This window comes from Bos javanicus, chromosome 2 (genome assembly GCF_032452875.1).
Source record: "Bos javanicus breed banteng chromosome 2, ARS-OSU_banteng_1.0, whole genome shotgun sequence".
Taxonomy (NCBI): Eukaryota; Metazoa; Chordata; class Mammalia; order Artiodactyla; family Bovidae; genus Bos; species Bos javanicus.
In genome coordinates, this window is record NC_083869.1 from 134,809,657 (window position 1) to 134,820,563 (window position 10,907).

The following is a 10,907-nucleotide window of genomic DNA, read 5'->3' on the forward strand; positions in this document are numbered from 1 at the left end:
TCCTGGACCTGCTGAGATGAAGTCGATTCGGCCACAGCCTCCTGTCCACACTGCACACTCGTCACCTCTGCTTTCAGGGCCTCTGGTGGGTGTGTCAGTAATTCGAGTGGAGACGATGCAAAGTAGAGAACAAAAGCAAAAGAAGTCAGACTTGGGAAGCATGCACGTCCCAGCAGCCAGCTCGTCTGTATGCCCTGAGCGTCTAGGAGGATCTTGGATTCTTGCATTTCCTTCTCGGTGGAGCTGAACATTTGTGGAGAGTCTCAGGCGCCGGATACATGCGTGCGTGCTCAGTCGCTTCAGTGGTTCCCGACACTTTGCGACTCCACAGACCGTAGCCCGCCAGGCTCCTCAGTCCGTGGGATTTTTGCGGCAAGTATACTGGAGTGGGTTGCCATTTCCTTCTCCAGGAGGTCCTCCCGACCCAGGGATCGAACCTGCGTCTCCTGTGTCTCCTGCATTGCTGGTGGATTCTTTCACTGCTGAGCCACCGACGAAGCCCAGGTATGTGCTGGGCACCTTAAAGAGACTCTTATTTAACTACTTAACACGGTAGGTATCATCAGCTGCCTTAACTTACCAGGCGATGGAGGCTTGGGGAGGTTGAGGATCCTTCTCAAGGTCAAGCAGTCAGTGAAAAGCTAAAGCCAGAATCGCAGCACTCTCTCGGCTGCAGACGCATGCATGCTGCACCTGCCTGAAATCGTTGCCCTAGAATAAGCCTTGGAGCGTGAGTATGATCTCAGCAATCAGAGCTGAGGAGGAGGCTGCCCGTGGCATGATGCAGACCAGCGTGAACTCAAAGAGGCAGGAAATAATGGGGATCAGCAGAGAACACTGAACAGCTAGAGGTTCGCACAGGAGATGAATGGATTCTCGGGGACGGGAAAACATGTGACTACAGAGAGGTGGTAAGAAAGGGTGAGTGGCCGGGTGGGCAGGTGTGAGGATGAACGTGAAGTATGGGAAGGGGGAGGGCCGGAAAGGCAGACTGTAAACGGCAGATGGTGGTCGGAAGGATGGCTGGAAGGACGGACAGTGAGTGGTGGATGGATATGGGAAGGAAGGAATGAACGGATGGGGAAAAGAAAGAAGGGAAGGGAGGGGCGAGATGAGAGATGGGTGACCGAAGGACGGGTAGGCAAGTGGAAGGGTGGTTAGTGAAAGGCAGGCGGGTGGATGGACAGGCTGAACAGCTGGTAGACGGGTATCACCAAGAGCACGTGGACGGGCTAAGAGTGGACCCGAGCCAGTGAATATTGAAACTGTGGGCAGGGGGACGATAGAAAAGGGAACCCAGACGGGGCGGATGAGCCAGCAGGTGATGGTGGGGCAGCATGGAAGGGCTTTCCAGGCCTTTGGTTGAGAGACGGTGAAAGACGGGAGAGATGAGCAGACGCGAGAGCGTGCGGACAGCATCGTGATGGACACAGAGCAGGAAGGGAGAACAGACATGAAGGCCAAGAGAGGGAAGGCTCACCCAGCCACGGGCACCGGGAAAGGCCCCTTTTCAGAGGCACCTTTTGAGGTCCCTAGGGAAAGAGAGTCGCACCCAGACGGGGACCGAGGACCAACCGGAGACGGGCTGACACAAGACGGGCAGCCAAGCTGTCTCGGAGGCTCAGCCCGGGCAGCCCCCCCGGGGACCCTGGTCGAGGGGGGTTCTGCCCCTGCCCCCACCCCCTCCTCCCACTTCCCGCGCCTGCCTGCACCCCTGCTCACACAGCCTTTTCTTGGCAAGAGGTTCCCTGGAGTCGAGGGGTGGGGCCAGCCCGTTTGACCTTCTCTGTTCTTGGACATAATTACTGTTATCCCAGATAATGGCTTTGAAATGACGCTGCCATTACACACCTTCCTGCTGTTCGGCCCATTTGTCTGAGAGCAGCCCTGTCCCGGAGACCAGGGGTTGCAACGGAAGAGCCTCGGGGGTGTTTTCTCTCTCCTCCCAGGCACCAGGCTTGCCTTAACCCTTCCTGTCTCCGCTCTGGTCAACATGGAGCTCAGGACATCAGGCAGACGGGCCCTCCGGGCAGGGACCGGACATCTCTGGAGACACTAGGAGCTGGGGGGCTCAGGCGTGGATTCGGGCACCATGCTGAGCCAGAGAACATTCCGGGGGGCGGGGAGAGGACACCCACAGCCAAAGCCAAGAGCTGTGCAGGTAAAGGGAAGAGCCTAAAGTGGGGCTACGAGAGACCCAGGCGGCAAGCTCAAGGCGAAGATTGACCCTGAGCCGGCTCGATCCCTGGAAGGTGGGTTCGTGTCATGAGCATCCCGGTTCCCCCTTGTGATGTGCAGGGCGGGGAACATGCAGAGCGCTCCAAGGCATGGGGCCACGGTCGGGAGACCCGAACGACTCTGCCCAGAAAGGGCACTTCCTTGGGGCCCGAAGAACCATGCCTTTAAGCCAGAAGAGCCCCGTCACGGAGACCTATGTCAAGTCTGCAAAAGGGGTGAAGGTACAGACAAGCCCCTCCCACCCTGGGAAGGATCCCAGCTTCCCAATTCCACTTCCATGGTTTCCCACCCATAGGCAATGCTCCCAGGAGGGCTTGACCCCCGCCTGTCCAGGAGCTCTCTAGGGCCAGCCTGCTTGGAACACTGCCTTTGGAATTTTCCAGGCTTACACCTGAATCCTGGCCCAATCGCTAGGTAGCTGTGTGACTGAGGAAAGTGCCTTAACCTCTCTGAACCTGCTTGCTTGTCTGCAAAGTGGCGATAACAATCCCACTCACTCACAGGGTGGGTGCACAGTATCCAAGGCAGAGGTGCTCAGTGAATGAAAACGCGAGGAACAGGACACGCAGTGATGCTCCCACGTCCCAGCCCTGCTCCCCTAAAGCCTGATCTCCTGCCACACCAGGCGTTGGGTCCTGGCCCTCTCCCTTCCCACTGGCTTCCATCTGGCTCAGCCTGTCACAGTAACAGTGCTCATCTGCTCCACCTGGGACCCAAGCCACACGTGGGGGGACCTGGAGTTTCCGTCAGACCATCGAAAAAGCAAGAGAGTTCCAGAAAAACATCTACTTCTGCTTTATTGACTACGCCAAAGCCTTTGACTGGGTGGATCACAACAGACTGGAAAATGTTTCAAGAGATGGGAATACCAGACCAACTTACCTGCCTCCTGAGGAATGAAGGCGGGAGGAGAAGGGGACAACAGAGGATGAGATGGCTGGATGGCATCACTGATGTGATGGATGTGAGTCTGAGTGAACTCCAGGAGTTGGTGATGGACAGGGAGGCCTGGCGTGCTGCGATTCATGGGGTCACAAAGAGTCGGACAAGACTGAGCAACTGAACTGAACTGAACTGGAGTTTAAAGAGACAAAAAGGACCCGAATCATGAGTCCTCCGGGTCAGGCAGCCTCGAGGTCACAGCCAGAGAGACCCGCTGAGGGAGGTGCATCAGGCAGTGTCCAGCCCTTAAGCTGGCTGACCATCTACAAAGAAGGGGCTCCCAGCAGCTTGCTTGGCTCCCAGTCCACCTCCCGAGACTCCCGGCGCTTCCAAGCCTCTCCTGCCCTCTGCAGTTCCCGTCTATTGCCTCGTCACCTGTCTGGACTGTTTCCTAACACTCCGGCTTGTAGCAGCCTGGCCTGACTCGTTTCCAATTTGTCTGCATTGACCATGACCACGTCAGGTGAACAGAAACGACCGATGTGACAATGCATGGAGTGTTCCTGATGGGGGGCACAGGGGGCTCCCAAACCCAGTGGCTTCTCCATTATAAGCTGGACCCTCCGTGGGCATCATCCATCTCCTTTAATTACCTTCATTACACTTTTCCATTTAAATGTGTCCTCTTACTTGGAAGAAATCAGCACTCCTGAACTGCTTGGCTCAGCCACCCAGGAGAGGTGTGAGGAGAAGCAGTGAGGCCCGAAAAGGCTGAGATCCTCCAGGATCTCAGAAAGAACTTAGAAAAAGCCCAAGCCATCAAAGTCTAGCCTCGGGGTTCTCCTCCTGCAGGAAGCCCTCCATGATTTAAACCTGCCCAAATAAGATTGGAGTCGCTGCCATGATTTGGGCACTCACAGGCAATCATTGTACTTGGGGCTAGCTGAGTATTAACTCACTTAGTAATCTCCCCATATGTGGTGAGAAAATAGGCTCAGAGAGGCAAGGTAATGTATTCAGGGTCGCACAACTCGTGGGAGGTTGGGTAGGGATTCCAACCAGATTCCAAAGCCTGTGCTCCCCCCACCAGGCCACGTCGCCCATCCCGTCACTCCTTGATGGAGGGGCCTCTTTCTGTGTTTGAAGCAGGTTTCTCAGTGACGGAAAACTGTCAAAGTTTTCTACCATTGTTCTATCATCTCCACGAGGCTGGGGGTCTCCACGGGCCAGGATCACTGACCTCACCGGACCAGGAGCTCCTCGAGGGTGGAAGCTGTGCCTCTCCTCTCAGACTGGGAAGTTGCACCTCCCCATCAGACCAGCTCCTTGCAGAGGGGAGCTGTGCCCCCCTTCACCAGACTGGAGCCCCAGCTGTCCCTCCCCACCCGGCCCTGCCCGGCTCGGGCTGCCTGTCGTGGCCCCCACCTGTCAGTTACTCCCCCTCCCAGCATCTGGCCGCTGGTGCTGTCTCTTCCCTGAGGCCCCTTCCTGGGGCTTCTCTCTTCGAGATAAGCAGCACATCCGTCATCTCACGAACAGGTGCCATCCACGGCCATGCCCAGCCTCTACCAGCTGGAGCAGAAGGGAATCCACCCCCTTGGTCGGAGCCGCACAGCCCATGCTCCCGCCAGGTCCTACCCCGAGGGCGGCCCAGAGCCCATGCCTGGAGCAGGCCACGGGCAGAGGGTCAGAGGCCTGCCTGCGTCCGGTTCCACCCCAAGGGAGCAGAGGGAAGTCCTCGCTACCCCACCGACCCTGCTTCGGACCCCACTTCGAGTTCCATTCCCAGGCTTAACTGACCAGCTGTGTGGTATTTGGCGAGTCTCCCCTTCACTCAGCCCCTAAACCTCAGTCCCCACCTTGGTCCTGCCCCCACTACTCGGCAGTCTGGGAGTCCCCGTCTGCAGGGCGGAAATGACACCCGTTCACCCTTCCCCTCATGGGCTGCCTCAGAGGATAGACCAAGCTGTGGTCAGGTGATCAGAGGCTCCACCCAGGCTGGGAGGCCAGCCTCCCTGCGCCCAGGCAGATGTTCCACGCAGGTGCGGCAGGAGGCGTGAGTGTCAGGGTGGCACCCAGAGGTCGTGCCACCGTCTTGTATCCTGGGTCTTTATCATGCACTGGAGTCAGGTATTCTCGAATTCCAATCCTGCCTCTGATACCTATGAAAACATAAAATGTGTATAACCCTTGACCTGCACTCCCGTTTCTAGAATCGATCCTCAGACATTAAAGCCCCATTAACGATGGGCGTCCCTCGTGGGGTAGCTATCACAGGACTGTAAGAGCAGAAACCTCGAAACAGCAGGGAGGAGCATTCAGAGGACAGATTGAACGCTGGAGATCATGCTGTCAGCCACTCGAAAACCATAAAAGTCGTAGCCTATATCCATCGCATTGACCTGAGGTGTTCAGAATACATTTTCAAGCAAAAGGATACCATTAAGGAAAAAACACATTAAAGGAGAAGTTACGGAACAGCGCGGCGCACCCTGCGTTCCCCAGGGTCTCTCCGTGCGCACGTGTGCATTCGTGTGTCTTTACAGGTCTGCGAGCATCACTGAAGCCCCAGACGGGAAGCCAACGTGAGGGACAGATGAGAAAGCAAAGCGAGGCAGTCTAACCATACCACACACATTAGCGTCTGTTTAAACTGTCTTAATGAGGATACGTTTAAAACAAAGCAACGGCAATTTTTAAAACTCCCCTCTCTGTCACTGATGTACAGTGGGACTTGGGCATACGGCTCTGACGAGCCTCAGTTTCTTCACCTGCAACATGGAAATAATTGTATAAGCTAACAACGTCTGCCTTGTAGATTCACTGGGTGGATCGCAGAGATCACAGCACAGAGCAGGTCATTTCCCTTCTGCGGGAAGTGGGAGGGGAGAAAGGGAAGGCCACACCTCTGCACCCAGCGGCCCAGCTCCCACGGGGCAGTCTCTGTGACTGGGGTGGGGTAGGCTCTGCCTTCATCCTCTGCCACCCCTTCCCCGGCCGTTGGAAAGGCTAAGTCAGCCTCCATCGTTTTGCAGCGGAATGACTAGACAGATGCCCATCCTGCTCTGACATCCAGTGGGCACCCCCCTGGGAAAAGACAGTTATCTCCCACTGCCTCCTAGGCATACACCCCCCCCCATACCTAGCCTCCCCGAGAGGCCCGGAGTGACTTCAGGGATGGGCAGGCTCTGCAGCGGGGCCTCTGGATAGTGCCCGAGTGAGGGGGAGGACGAGGCTCTTAGGTAAACATCGCTTGTAACACTGACGCTTACAGCTCTGCCCTGCAAAGCTCACCTGAGATGTCTGAAACCAGCCAGAGATTCCAAAAGAGCTTTGCAAACACAGCTCGTGCAGGCTGCTGCCCTTGGGGAGTTGGGGTTAACTTCTGGGCTTCCGCATGGAGGAGCATAGAGATTTGCTGGATTCCACCTAGGAGGGGCCTCCCCTGGTGGCTCAGACAGTAAAGAATCTGCCTGCAATGCAGGAGACCGGGGTTCGATCCCTAAGTTGGGAAGATGCCCTGGAGAAGGAAATGGCAACCCACTCCAGTGTTCTTGCCTGGTGAATCCCAGGGACGGGGGAGCCTGGTGGCCCGCCGTCTATGGGGTCGCACAGACTTGTACACGACTGAAGTGACTTAGCAGCAGCAGTAGCAGCAGCAGGGAGGGGAAGGAGGAGGGGTGGGGAGGGGGAAGGGAGGAAGAGGAGGGGAGCAGAGAGGAGGCACGAATCGAATTCCTGGAGACCTGAGAGCCTGTGGGTGCCCCTGAGGAGGAGCGAGCCCGCCGAGTGCCCGCGGATGCCGCCCCCCGCAGAGGGGCCCCGCGGGGACCGATGCTGACCGCAGGCACAGGATGCCGCCTGCCGACACCTTGATGCCTCCGGAACTCATCGCCCTGAGCAGCAGAGAGGACCACAGCCCTGAGTCGAACCAAACGTGAACTCAAAAGGATCAAATTTACCTGCAGTTGTCTGAGATTGCATTTTCTGCCCTCAGGCAGAAAGGGAGCTTGGGACTGAAAGCCTGTTCAGTGAGAGAAAAATAAAGTTACAGTGTCTGGCACAGCACACTAGGCGGCTTAGAGATCCCTCGTCTCCACACAGCCCCCGGATTTGAAAACAACAGAAAGAGTTGCCGGGGCAAGGAGGCGCCCCAGATTCCCACCCTCTCAATGTCCCCCGTGTCCCACGGGGAGGTTCCGGAAACACAATTTGAAAACTTCTCCCCCACCCAGAGGATGCGGTGTGGAGCGGAGGATGGCTGCAGGCCACGCACCCTTGCTCTTGGGGGGCCCCTCTTTCCCCACATATGAGTTGTCACTGCAGATCAGAGCAGACGGCAGCCCCGGGGACTGTCCCAGGAGCAGGACTTGGTGAGCGCACATCCGCTCAGAACCTGGGGAGGACGTGCCGGGGCTCCTACAGCAACTCCACCCTCCCCGGATGCTGAGGGTCCCCAGGGCTGGATAGCCCCGTCTTGGTGCTATTGAACTTGGAGCTGATCATTCTGCACTGTGGGGCTTTCCTGTGCATTGTAGGAGGCGGTCATCAGCCCCTCTGGCCTCTCCCCCCAGGCCTGTAGCACCGCCCAGCCTCCAATGATAACCACATGTTGCCAGATGACCCCAGGGAACCAAGTCCTCCCTGCCCCAGCTTCCCTGTGCTGAGCATCCCTGCTCTAAACGGTCCCTCTGGTCTCCTGATGGTTTTCTAGAGGTTCTCCAGGTCAGGGTTGCTCACCTAAGCCCCCTCAAAACCCTGGTACCCAGTCACTTGATGGAATCCTTCAGACAGGTGGGAACGTCTGGGTCTCGGCCAGCCCATGTGATTATGTGAGGGGGGACTGCCCACGTGGACCTGGCCATCTGTCCCAGGAAATTCCTTCATGGAACCAAGTGCTATCAGAGCCAGCATGGGGCCGGAGCAGCAGAAGCCATTCCCGGACGCACAGGAGATAACAGCCAAGGCTGGCACTCCGACCCTGCGGGGGAGGGCTGGTGGGAGGAGAGGCCCTGATGAGTTTGGAGGGGGTCTTTCCAGGCCCTCCCCGGGCCCCGGAGATGAGTCTCTCAGCATCACCCAGGAACCAGGCACTGGTGCTGTGAGCAGGGGACCCCAGCCCTGGCTGCCCACCCAGTGTGACAGAGGGGTGGGGACATAACCCCACAGGCTCCAAGAAGCCTGATTTGGAGGAGCTGAGCTGGGGAGAGGCCAGCCGATGGGGTAGAGACATGGGCGGCCACACGTCTGAGCTGGCCGTCAGGATCCGCCGCGTGGCTCCAGGCTCCCGCCTGCCCGCCATGCTCCCCACCGCAGCCAGCCAGGGGCAGCGCGTGGCACAAGAGCTGAACGCCGGGCTCAGCCTCGCCTTCCACAGGCATCCCTGGCAGCCTCGGGGGCCCAGCTGCATGCTTGGCACGGGGGCCCCAAGATGACCCAGATCCAAGGCTTGGGCTCCAGGGGAATGTCAGGGAGAAAGGCGTATGGGTCACTCTTAGGTCTGACGAGAACTAAGAATGGGGAGCCGTGGGATACAGGGAATACCTGATCTCAGACCAACATCTCCCTTGAGCTACCTGGATGCCCTTCAGGATCCCTAACTCATCACGTCCCCGAGGACGTCTGCACTCTGCCCTCAAACCTTCCCGTCCTCCGGCTTCACCATCGAGGGTGGAGCCACCTCAAGCCTGGACCCCAGCTGAGAGCAGCGGCGGAGCCTGCGGCCATCCCCTTCCCATCACTCTTCTGTCCGGGCAGGCACCAAGTCCTGCCAACCCCAGTTCGCACATATCTCTCAACTCTAACTGCCTCCCACACCCAGCACCTGCCTGAGTCCCTGTGCTCACACGTCTGGCTCTGGCGGTCTTCCCGGCCTCCAGAGAGGGTGCATAACACAGAGCTGAGAAACTGCCTGGGATCAAAACCCAGCTTCAGCATAAGCTACTAGTTGTGGGATGTAGAACAAGTTTTCCAACCTTTCTCAATTTACTCGTCTTTAAAATTTGCATCGAATTATTAGAGAAACACAAGTCAAAACTACAGTGAGGTTCCACTTCACACAATGGTCAGAATGGCCAGCATTAAACAGTATACACATAACAAACACTGGAGAAAAGGGAACTCCGACACTGTTGGTGGGAACGCAAGCCGGAACGGCCACCACGGAAAACCACATGGACATTCCTCAAAAACCAAAATAGAGCTGTCGTATGATCTGGGCGTCCCTGGTGGCTCAGTAGGTAAAGAATCCGCCTGCAATGTGGGAGACCTGGGTTCCATCCCTGGGTCAGGAAGATCCCCTGGAGGAGGGCATGGCCACCCACTCCAGTATTCTTGCCTGGAGAATCCCACGGACAGAGGAGCCTGGTGGGCTGCAGTCCACGGGGTCACAAAGAGTCGGACACAACTGAGCGACTAAGCACCCACAAACACACACATGTGATTCGACAGCCCCACTCCCAGGCATGTATCTGGACAGAACTGTAATTCATAAAGATACATGTATCCTTGTGCTCATAGCAGCACGGTTTACAACAGCCAGGATGTGGAAATAAACGTCCATCAACAGATGAGTGAATGGAGACCATGTGGTATATATGTGTCAGTTCAGTTCAGTCGCTCAGTCGTGTCCGACTGCGACCCCATGGACCGCAGCACGCCAGGCCTCCCTGTCCATCACCAACTCCCGGAGCTTGCTCAAACTCATGTCCATCGAGTTGGTGATGCCATCCAACTATCTCATCCTCTTTCATCCCCTTCTCATCCTGCCTTCAATCTTTCCCAGCATCAGGGTCTTTTCAAATGAATCAGTTATTTGCATCAGGTGGCCAAAGTATTGGAGTTTCAGCTTCAGCATCAGTCCTTCCAATGAATATTCAGGACTGATCTCTTTTAGGATGGACTGGTTGGATCTCCTTGCATTCCAAGGGACTCTCAGGAGTCTTCTCCAACACCACAGTTTAAGAGCATCAGTTCTCCAGTGCTCAGCTTTCTTTATAGTCCAGCTCTCACATCAATACATGACTACTGGAAAAACTATAGCTTTGACTAGATGGACCTTTGTTGGCAAAGCAATGTCTCTGCTTTTTAACATGCTGTCTAGGTTGGTCAAAGCTTTTCTTCCAAGGAGCAAGTGTCTTTTAATTTCATGGCTGCAGTCACCATCTGCAGTGATTTTGGATCCCCAAAAAATAAAGTCTGTCACTGTTTCCACTGTTTCCGCACCTATTTGCCATGAAGTGATGGGACCAGATGCCATGATCTTAGTTTTCTGAATGCTGAGTTTTAAGCCAGCTTTTTCACTCTCCTCTTTCACTTTCATGAAGAGGCTCTTTAGCTCTTCTTCACTTTAGTTCTTTTAAATCACTTTGCTGCACGTCAGAAGCTAACACAACATTTTAAGTCAACTATACTTCAATTAAAAATTAAAATTAAATTAGCATAGTAATAGTACCCACATTATAGGGTTGTTCAGAGGATTGAGTTAATATATATGAAGAAGTCGTAACTGTGCCTGACACATAATAAATGAGCGATAACTAGCAGCTGTTATCTTTCCTCACTCCATCCTCTCTGATGCAGCTGGAGTGATCGTCCTCATCTGCAAATCTGCCTTCATCTCCCGTGGAAAGTGCTTCCCACTAGGCCCTTCACAGCCAGGACCCCAGTAAGCACTCGCGTTAGCTGTCAACTGCTGTGTGACAAGTTATCCCAGAGGGTAGTGGCTTAAACCAATGAGAAACATCGATGATCTCACCCAGGTTCTGAGGGTTCATCTCAGCTGGGTG